This window comes from Delphinus delphis, chromosome 4 (assembly GCF_949987515.2).
Source record: "Delphinus delphis chromosome 4, mDelDel1.2, whole genome shotgun sequence".
NCBI lineage: Eukaryota > Metazoa > Chordata > Mammalia > Artiodactyla > Delphinidae > Delphinus > Delphinus delphis.
Genome location: NC_082686.1, coordinates 120,632,317 through 120,641,653, shown reverse-complemented (window position 1 = coordinate 120,641,653; position 9,337 = coordinate 120,632,317). Strand labels below are relative to the sequence as shown.

General features: G+C 41.7%; 1 pseudogene; it reads left to right on the top strand.

The window, feature by feature from the left end:
- The first annotated feature begins 8,053 nt into the window (after positions 1-8,053).
- On the top strand, positions 8,054-8,465 carry LOC132424458 (protein BEX1-like; annotated as a pseudogene).
- The last annotated feature ends 872 nt before the right edge of the window (positions 8,466-9,337 follow it).

The following is a 9,337-nucleotide window of genomic DNA, read 5'->3' as shown; positions in this document are numbered from 1 at the left end:
CCTTCTCAAACTCTTCCAAAAACTTGCAGAGGAAGGAACACTCCCAAACTCATTCTATGAGGCCACCATCACCCTGATACTAAAACCAGACAAAGATACTACAAAAAAAGAAAATTACAGACCAATATCACTGATGAATATAGATGCAAAAATCCTCAACAAAATACTAGGAAACAGAATCCAACAACACATTAAAAGGATCATACCATATGATCAAGTGGGATTTATGCCAGGGATGCAAGGATTCTTCAATATACGCAAAGCAATCAATGTGATATGCCATATTAACAAATTGAAGAATAAAAATCATATGATCACCTCAATAGATGTAGAAAAAGCTTTTGAAAAAATTTAACACCCATTTATGATAAAAACTCTCCAGAAAGTGGGCAAAGAGGGAACCTACCTCAACATAATAAAAGCCATATATGAAAAACCCACAGTAAACATCATTCTCAATGGTAAAAAACTGAAAGCATTTCCTCTAAGATCAGGAACAAGACAAGGATGTCCACTCTCACCACTATTATTCAACAGAGTTTTGGAAGTCCTAGCCACAGCAATCAGACAGGAAAAAGAAAGAAAAGGAATCCAAATTGGAAAAGAAGTAAAACTGTCACTGTTTGCAGATGACATGGTACTATACATAGAGAACCCTAAAGATGCCACCAGAAAGCTACTAGAGCTAATCAATGAATTTGGTAAAGTTGCAGGTATCAAAATTAATGCACAGAAATCTCTTGCATTCCTATACACTAATGATGAAAAATCTGAAAGAGAAATTAAGGAAACAATCCCATTTACCACTGCAACAAAAAGAATAAAATTCCTAGGAATAATCCTACCTAGGGAGACAAAAGACTTCTATGCAGAGAACTATAAGACACTGATGAAAGAAGTTAAAGATGATACCAACAGTTGGAGAGATATACCATGTTCTTGGATTAGAAGAATCAATATTGTCAAAATGACTATATTACCCAAAGCAATCTACAGATTCAATGAAATCCCTATCTAATTACCAATGTCAGTTTTTATGGAACTAGAACAAAAAATCTTAAAATTTGTATTGAGACACAAAAGACCCAGAATAGCCAAAGCAGTCTTGAGGGAAAAAAATGGAGCTGGAGGAATCAGACTCCCTGACTTCAGAGTATACTACAAAGCTACAGTAATCAAGACAATATGGTACTGGCACAAAAACAGAGACATAGATCAATGGAACAAGACAGAAAGCCCAGAGATAAACCCACGCACCTATGGTCAACTAATCTATGACAAAGGAGGCAAGGATATACAATGCAGAAAAGACAGTCTCTTCAATAAGTGGTGCTGGGAAAACTGGACAGCTACATGTAAAAGAATGAAATTAGAACACTCCCTATCACCATACACAAAAATAAACTCAAAATGGATTAGAGACGTAAATGTAAGACTGGACAGTATAAAACCCTTAGTGGAATACATAGGAAGAACACTGTTTGACATAAATCACAGCAAGATATTTTTTTATCCACCTCCTAGAGTAATGGAAATAAAAATAAACAAGTGGGACCTAATGAAACTTCAAAGCTTTTGCACAGCAAAGGAAACCATAAACAAGGCAAAAGACAACCCTCAGACTGGGAGAAAATATTTGCAAACGAATCAATGGATAAAGCATTAATCTCCAAAATATATAAACAGCACATGCAGCTCAATATTAAAAAAACAAACAACCCAGGGCTTCCCTGGTGGCGCAGTGGTTAAGAGTCCGCCTGCCAATGCAGGGGACACGGGTTCGTGCCCCGGTCCTGGAAGATCCCATGCCATGGAGCGGCTGGGCCCGTGAGCCATGGCCGCTGAGCCTGCGCATCCGGAGCCTGTGCTCCACAACGGGAGAGGCCACAACAGTGAGAGTCCCACATACCGCAAAAAAACAAACAAACAACCCAGTCCAAAAATGGGCTGAAGACCTAAATAGACATTTCTCCAAAGAAGGCATACAGATGGCCAAGAGGCACATGAAAAGCTGCTCAACATCACTAATTATAAGAGAAACACAAATCAAAACTACAATGAGGTATCACCTCACACCAGTTAGAATGGGCATCATCAGAAAATCTACAAACAAGAAATGCTGGAAAGGGTGTGGAGAAAAGGGAACCCTCTTGCACTGTTGGTGGGAATGTAAATTGATACAGCCACTGTGGAGAACAGTATGGAGGTTCCTTAAAAACCTACAAATAGAAGTACCATATGACCTAGCAATCCCACTACTGGGCATATACCCTGAGAAAACCATAATTCCAAAAGAGTCATGTATCAAAATGTTCATTGCAGCTCTATTTACAATAGCCCGGAGATGGAAACAAACTAAGTGTCCATCATCGGATGAATGGATAAAGAAGATGTGGCACATATATACAATGGAATATTACTCAGCCATAAAAAGAAACGAAATTGAGCTATTTGTAATGAGGTGGATAGACCTAGAGTCTGTCATACAGAGTGAAGTAAGTCAGAAAGAGAGAGACAAATACTGTATGCTAACACATATATATGGAATTTAAGGGAAAAAAAAAGTCATGAAGAACCTAGGGGTAAGACAGGAATAAAGACACAGACCTACTAGAGAATGGACTTGAGGACATGGGGAGGGCGAAGGGTAAGCTGTGACAAAGCGAGAGAGAGGCATGGACATATATACACTATCAAATGTAAGGTAGATAGCCAGTGGGAAGCAGCTGCATAGCACAGGGAGATCAGCTCAGTGCTTTGTGACCGCCTGGAGGGGTGGGATAGGGAGGGTGGGAGGGAGGGAGACGCAAGAGGGAAGAGATATGGGAACATATGTATATATATAACCGATTCATTTTGTTGTAAAGCAGAAACTAACACACCATTGTAAAGCAATTATACTGCAATAAAGATGTGGAAAAAAAAATAAAGTATTTGCGGGAAGAGGGAAGGAATGGGGGAGGGGGAGGGAGCAAGGAGGAGAGGGCTAACAAACAGGGGCCCAGGACTAAACCTGCAAGTGGGGTTAAGAACACAAAGCAGTGGAACCTGCAGGGCTGCAGAGAGGAATTCAGGCACTCTGAGAACCTTCATCCTTAAACTTCACCTTCTTCATTCAGGTACCAGTGTTTGCCTAAGCCCCATGTGTTTTAAAGACAGGCAGTGAGCTGAGGTGTAAGTAGTTCACCACTGTAGGTAAACCTTGTGCCCTGCCTCAAGCAATTTCAAATAACAGATGTAGTAAGGCCATCTACACATCAGCATTGATCAGTTCAGTGAATTAGAGGTCAACTAGCAGAGAACCAGAACAAGCCTCTGTGAAATGAGACAATAGTGTCCTGCACACCGTGGGGTGCTCTCAATGGACCCTGATGCCTCGTGTGGGAGCAGGAAGTGAAGTCAAGGGCGGGAGGTGTTGCTGAAAGCAGCCACAGGATTCTGTCTGGGAAGGGGTAGTACCTGTGACTCGTGTGCCTCGTCTGTCAGGAGATTCAAGGGTTTCACAGTTTTGCCATGAAAGGAGCATTCATGTGTGCTCTGCTGCTGATCACATCCCAATTTTGCTTCTTCAATGATTTCAGCCTCACCCCCCCAGCCCGGCACATCTCACAGCCTCACTTCCTTTCCTTCCTTCACGCTCCACCTTGTTCCCGAATTAACTTTCAAAGGTCTGGTCTGACATCTCTTACTTTGTAATAGTGTCTAAATTAATAGTGTCTAAAGCCACCATAACTCTGCTATCAAATCACACAAGCAAAGAACTCAGTACTGGGGGAGGAATTTCCAAGAAGCAGCACAAAAATCAGTACTATGTTTCAAACTGCCACTTTAAAAGACATAATGCCCTATGTTTGTACAGTTCTTTACACATTACAAGCACTTTCCCATGTTTACCTCATCTGATCTTTTTGAATCTTACAGGTATTGTCTTCTGGAAGCTGAAGCTCAGAGAAAGGAGATAACACAAAATATTTAAGACTGAATGGGGTGTTTATGATGTGCAGACACTGCTCTTAGTGTTTAGGTGTGTGAACCCACTTAATGCTCATGACAACCCTGACAGGAAGGTACAGTAATTACCCAGTGAGGGCATGGGGCACCAAGAGGCCCCATGGCTTAGCCAAGATTGCACGAGCATGCACAGGAAGCGGTAGGAAAGCGGGGAACCCAGCCAGACCACATGCTGAGCACACAGGCTTGTCCTCTGTGCTCATGTACCTCCCTCTGCGTGAGTGGCAAAAACCAGGCTGTCGATGCCAGGGCTTGTGTACCATCTGTTGGTCCAGGTCATTACTACTGTTAGTGATGGTGCTGAGGAGGTGTGTGTGGGGGGTGAGTTTTAATAAAGGTAGATGATTTATAATCTTGTCTTTCTGAACTTTTATATCCTAAAACTAAGCACACAGACACACACACTTTACTTGTATGAACTGATGACAGTTTTTTTTTTTTTAATTGAAAAAAAGAGTCAGACTGATTACTCTTTAGAGAAAAGGGTACCGTGTTTCTTCCCAACTCCCCTCAAAATAGGCTTCACAAAGGAGATGCACGAGATGGAGCCTGAATAAGTGGCTGTGCAGGTGGATAGTAGGGGCTGGGGGGATGGCTGAGAGAGTAAATACATCAAGACATGCTCATTTTGCTTCTATTATTATATACCTCACTCTGGTAGCTATAAAAAAGACCTTTCTGAGGATATATCCCTCAAGGAGCTTGCACTGTCTAGGAGACAAGCCCTACAGATATAAACTAATTAGAGAACACCACTAACACAAGTGCGAGAATGTGCAGTATTGACAAGTGATTCCCATCCTGGACATGAGGATCTAAGGCCAAGTACAGTTTATTGTGCACAAGTTCTGTAGTGCTACATGGCAAACTCTAAGGATCTTTGTTTTACATACCAGTGTGTGTGTGTGTGTGTGTGTGTGTGTGTGTGTGTGTGTGTGTGTGTAGGGCAATGGAAGGTATATGATCATATGATTGTGATTATACTTTTAATCTCTATTGATTGAGAATATACGTATATATGTGTAGATGAATTCAAGAACACCTTGGAATAAGGATCTTGCACCTATGGGTGCAGGACCTGCATGCTTTAAGAAAAAAAGCAAAACGAGTCAGGAAAGATGGGAGGTTGTGGGACTTAGGATAGACAAGAAGAACTAGTGAAATGTGGATTAAAAGAAGAGATGTTCAAAGCAGAGGGAATACAGAGTTAAGGCTCAGATGACGGTATCAACTTTGAATTTGTGGGGCCAGTAAGGAATAATGTCATTTTTCAACTTTACGTTTTTCGTGGCTTTCTCTTTTCATAATCTAATATAGTTAAGTAAGAACCTACTTGGAATGGAATTGTTCCTTATAATTTCATGGCCAAAGGCATCATGAAAATTATTCAGATTGTTATTTTTTCCATTGCAATGTATCTAGATCACTTAGGTAATTCACAGTAGAGATGTATGGACTAGGCCAGATCATCTTCAATACATTCTTTCCATTCTTACTGGTAGAGAAATTCTAAAGTGAAAACTATAAAATGCCACATACTGATTTCAATAGCTACTCAGATCTGGTTAAATGGATCTTGCCATGTCTGGAGTGTTTAGCCCTCTAGAGGGGAACAAAGGCAGCACTCCATTGAATACCTGGGTAATCAGCCTGTTTATTGTACCACTGTCCTGAGAAGTACCAGTGACTATTTCTGATTTTCCAAAGAACATGAAACAATAGTGGAAGGAATGTTCTTAGAGCATAGGGCAAACATTTTAGCTTTATAGCTTGGCATCTGAGATTACACCCAGACAACATTCAGCTTCCTATATCCTCAGGCTAAGAATATTTTACTTCCTAAAAGGCCTGTGTTGTTTCCCAGCTTCAAGACAAGGTTCCCAAAGAGAAAAAGAGATGTTAGACCCTTTATGGTGTCCCAAGTGATCCAGATAAATGAAGACAGAGCTAGAGGTGGAGAAATTATGTTGTTTCACAAGAGAAAGTAGGATGGGGACAGAAGGAGGTTGTATCAATCAGCTATGGTTGTAATGACATTACATATGTAATGACAGACATGTAATGACATGAATAACAAAGCACCCCAGAACTCAGGGGACTACAACATGAGCATTGCTTTTTCTTGTGCACAAGTCTTTAGCTTTGCAGCCATGACTGCTCTAGGCTGGGGGTTGGCTCTAGAATGCACGTTGGGACCAGATCCACTCTAGATGTCTTTCATCTTCCTTAAACAAGTGTGGACAAGTGACTGCCTGAAGCAAGTTCTTCCTGATACTCAGCAACCTGGGTCATTACCACAAACCAAAAATCAAATGTGAGAAAAACCTGGAACTTCTAAAGAATCTCTTGAGATGCAAGAAAAAGAAAAAAATACCATTCGTGACCTGGGAAATATGGTTCTCTCCAAACAGCCTTCCTGACCTCACACCCTTGCTCCTACTTCCCATGTATACCTTCTGATGAGCTTCTGAATTTTCTCTACTCCTTCAAGTCCACTGATACATGGCTAAACTCATAATACCCCCAAAACTTGATATTAAAGGAAAGAGGCAAAGAAAGAGAAAGGCCACATTTAGTAACAAACAGAAGACCCTACTTTGTAAGTTACTCATTCTCTCTACGCCTCAGTCTCTACAAAATGGGACTTTTGGCTGTAGACAACATTGGCAGCCTAAAAGCAGTAAAGCAACTAGATGCAGGGGAATGGAGCTGCAAAGTCTTGAGTGCCTTCCTGAGAGACATGCTAGAACTAAACAACTTTAGCAACATCTTCTGCTTAAATAAAAATCACTATTAAGAGAGTTTCTAAAGGTCAAGCCTGAACCCAAAATAAATATGTTAATAGATATTTATTGGGGGTTTCCCTGGTGGCGCACTGGTTGAGAGTCCACCTGCCGATTCAGGGGACACGGGTTCGTGCCCCAGTCCGGGAAGATCCCACATGCCACGGAGCGGCTGGGCCCGTGAGCCATGGCCACTGAGCCTGCGCGTCCGGAGCCTGTGCTCCGCAACGGGAGAGGCCACAACAGTGAGAGGCCCGCGTACCGCAAAAAAAAAAAAAAAAAAAAAAAAAGATAAATACAAGGCATCAACATATTAAAGAGGCAAAGATAAAATGCTACGGGAGTTCAGAATAAGGAGTACTACTGCCACCTGAGTTGAGAGCAGAGAAAGGGGTAACATGGAAAACTTCACAGGGAAGATGGAATTGGAGATAGGAGGTACAGAATTTGAACTTCAAGCACAGGATAAGTCATGCCCTGCAAAGTGAAGGAAGGTGAACAAAGTAGCAAAGACATGGGGAGGTCATGGGTGGGAAGAACATTAATTCAGCCTCACTGGCACAAAGGATAAATCAAGAGATATAGTGAGAAATGGGGTCAGAGGGGTAAATTGAGGCTGGATATGGAGGGTCTCAAGTGCTACACAGAAGCATCTTATTTTATATCATACACCCAACTGACAGGAACAGGAGGATGATGAAAAAAATGGACAGGTGTGCGATTTTACAGTAAGTGAGGCCCAAATGAAAATACCAGTATCAACTTTGACTTCAATGTCACAAAGAAGCAAAACCTTTCCACACATTTTGAAAAAATCATTACCATAAAGAACAAGTGACTTAGCCTGCCTGAAGTGGGATCACGGTAAAGAATTTTGCATTTCATTTAGCTTTATAAATACGTATTTCTCCACTCGCTTTTAATCTGGGGGAAAAAAGTTCTCCAATATCCTTCTCCATGAAAATGATAAGATTTTCACATCTGGTGTCTATCTGTAAAGAACACAACATATTCAAAACTTCACTTAGCTTGGAGTGGGAGATTTAAGTCCTGGATTGTATCAATATCAAAGCTCTAAGCTGCACGTGATAGGAAACGTCAACTCAACTAGCTTAAAAAATAAACAAGGGGCCGGGAAGGGGCCAACCGCCTGGCTGCAGCACCCCGCTGCCCCAACCCCAACCTTCTGCAGGTCTGTAGGTTTCAGTGAAGCAGCGAGAGAATCGGGAGGAGGAGACAGCAAGGACAGCCCAGAAGCAATGGTGTCGCAAGAGGAACAAGCAGTAAAAAAAATCTCAGCATGGAAAATGCCAACCAGGAGGATGAAAAAAAGGATGAAAAGGAACAAGATGCTAATAAAAGAGAGCCTTTGGTCCTCCCTTTGGAAGCTGGTGAATATCGTGTACCTAGAGGAAAGTTCCATGTTAGGCATAGATATTTCCTAGGCAGTTCCTACGCAGTTGCATGTTAGGCAGCCCATCCTGCAGTGTATACGGGACATGACTCAGAGGCTTGGAGAACCACAGGCAAGGATGAGAGAGGAGAATATGGAAAGGATTGGCGAGGAGGTGAGGGAGCTGATGGAAAAGCTGAGGGAAAAGCAGTCTGTGGGCAGTTAGCACGGACCTCCCTCACCATGACCATCGTGATGAGTTTTGCCTTATGCCTTGAATCCTGATGTTTTTCCCTGAAGTTAATAGGGAGACACACCTGCTTCCTTAACTTACATGTTTGTGACGTACCTTTGTTGTAAACCTTTTGGTGTTACTTGTTTCTTGCGGGTCTCCTATTTCCAGCTTCTAATTGAATATTGTGTTTTTGACCCAATCTGTAAGTTTCTGTCAGCAGGAGAGTTTTACTTATTGCATGGAGAGATGTTCATTATATACTGTGAAGTTAATAAAGCAGTTTAAAAAAAAAAAGTAGGGGCTTCCCTGGTGGCACAGTGGTTGGGAGTCCACCTGCCAATGCAGGGGACACGGATTCGTGCCCCGGTCTGGGAGGATCCCGCGTGCCGCGGAGCGGCTGGGCCGCTGAGCCTGCGCGTCCGGAGCCTGTGCTCCGCAGCGGGAGAGGCCGCAGCAGTGAGAGGCCCGCGTACCGCAAAAATAAATAAATAAATAAATAAATAAATAAATAAGACCAACAAGGAACTACTGTATAACACAGGGAACTATATTCAATATTTTGTAATAATCTATAAGGGTAAAAGAATATGAAAAAGAATATATATATATATATATATATATATATATATCTGAATCACTGTGCTGTACACCTGAAACTAACACAATATTATAAATCAACTATACTGCAATTTTAAAAAATTAAACTAAATTTTTAAAATACAGATGAGTTGGTTGCACACTGAAAAACCAGAAACAAATGAAGAAAATAATCACTCTTAAGCCAAAAAGCCATTGGTTAACGACTCAGGTATATGTTTGCATGTTGAGTTTCCCCACACCTGAGAAGATAACCAAAGTCATGGGCTGAGAGGAGGGGAGAGGAGAGGGAAGGAGAGACTAATTAAGGGGGCAGGA